General features: G+C 50.7%; 1 pseudogene; it reads left to right on the top strand.

Annotated features, from left to right (window-relative positions):
• Positions 1 to 214: 214 nt before the first annotated feature.
• LOC117122432 lies at positions 215 to 756 on the top strand (annotated as a pseudogene).
• Positions 757 to 1,382: the final 626 nt, after the last annotated feature.

Below are 1,382 nucleotides of genomic sequence, written 5' to 3'. Positions count from 1 at the left end.
CTACTGGCGGGGCAAGCGGACAATATTGAAACTTTGGAAAATACGGCGAAGAAAGACAGAAAAGCAAACGAAGACATCCGACGGTCGGTCGATTCGTTGCACGGATCGACGACAGCGTTGACGAAGAAGGTGGAAGAAATGGGAGCCATCGGTGGAACCGGGGGAAGAGGAGGAGGAATACTCCGCGGACCCGCACCAACAACAGATTTCGAACATGCAGAAGGAAATGGACATCCAATCCGCACAGCTGTCGGACAGAATTTGCGTTTTCAGATTCTGGAAACAGCCAGCTACGACGGCGTGCTGATGTGGAAGATAAGTTCCGTGCGTATGAGGAAGCAGGAAGCGGACAGCGGCAAAATCGTGTCCCTTTACAGCCAACCCTTCTACGCCGGTCGGTTCGGATACAAGATGTGCGCCCAAATCTATCTGAACGGCGAGGGAATGGGCAAAGGGACGCACGTTTCCATGTTCTTCGTCGTCATGAAAGGAGACTACGACGCCCTACTCAAATGGCCGTTCGATCAAAAGGTGACAATGCTGCTGCTCGACCAGGACGACGGAAAGCTAACGCTCTCTGACAGCTTCAAACCGGACACTCGAAGCAGCAGCTTCAAAAGACCGACCGGCGACATGAACATAGCTTCCGGATGCCCTCTCTTCGTCTCTCAGGACATCCTGAAAAATGCCGTTTACGTCAAAGACGACACCATGTTTCTGAAGATGATCGTCGACACGACAGGTCTGTACGTTTGACGTCACAGCAAGTTAGATGACGTAGTACGCACGTCATCGAGTTTCCGTTACTCCACCTAATATAAGCGACGAGGCAATCGACGAGACAGTCGAAAACGATCAATGAGACGATGAACAAGATACTGTTGCTCTTTGCTCTGTGCACCGTAGCCTCCGGCACGCACTGCGAGGTCGGGAGATTCGCATGCATGTTGACGAGTCGGTCCGGTTACTCTCTGTCCGTCGGCGCCGGAGTGAATACCACGACGCAGGGTGACGCCGAATACTTGCAGAGATCGTCGGCTACGCTCAACAGCTTCACTATGCGGTCCTGCCGCTCCGGTAGATACCTGTCCTCCAACGATAACGGCGGTTGACGAGTGCGAAGGGGACCTCTGTCACTGGCAGGAGAAACAGACGTGGAAAGGTAGCGCGTTCAAGAATATGGCCACCGGACGTTACCTGTCCATAAGAAAGAACGGCGAACCGTCCTCTTCCAGCTCTTCGAAGCATCGAGAAAAAGAGCCAACTTCATCTTCCACAGTTGTAAAGTTGTTGTTTAAAATCCAAGAGATAAAAAAATATGTAGATAGAATGTAGAAAAAATAAAAGTTGTTGACAAAAAAAATAAATTGCGTTTCTATCTT

Source organism: Anneissia japonica, unplaced genomic scaffold (genome assembly GCF_011630105.1).
Source record: "Anneissia japonica isolate Jap-2015-1 unplaced genomic scaffold, ASM1163010v1 scaffold287653_len23458_cov144, whole genome shotgun sequence".
NCBI lineage: Eukaryota > Metazoa > Echinodermata > Crinoidea > Comatulida > Comatulidae > Anneissia > Anneissia japonica.
The sequence above is the reverse complement of the archived record's forward strand: the minus strand, read 5'-3'. Positions and strand labels throughout refer to the sequence as shown.